Source organism: Eimeria mitis, genomic scaffold, assembly GCF_000499745.2.
Source record: "Eimeria mitis Houghton genomic scaffold, Emh_scaff2164, whole genome shotgun sequence".
Lineage (NCBI taxonomy): Eukaryota > Apicomplexa > Conoidasida > Eucoccidiorida > Eimeriidae > Eimeria > Eimeria mitis.
In genome coordinates this window covers 8,534-8,867 of record NW_013570490.1, presented here as the reverse complement: position 1 = coordinate 8,867, position 334 = coordinate 8,534, and positions in this window count along the sequence as shown.

The following is a 334-nucleotide window of genomic DNA, read 5'->3' as shown; positions in this document are numbered from 1 at the left end:
GCTGCTGCTGCTGCTGCTGCTGCTGCTGCTAGCTCTGCTGCTGCTGCTGCTGCTGCTGCTGCTAGTTCTGCTGCTGCTTCTCCTCTCTATTGTTATTTAGCTGTTGTGCTGCTGCAGCACACACCACAGAAGCTTTACTAATCTCAAACCCTAGAGACAACAACACCTAGGGTTTAGGGTTTAGGGTTTAGGGTTTAGGGTTTCTAGGGTTTAGAGTTTAGGGTTTAGGGTTTAGGGTTTTGTGTGTAGGTAATTCCCGCTACTGCAGCAACACACCAGTGTATAGAGATAAACACGAAACAAATATTTATATATTATGCTCTAGGGTTTAGGG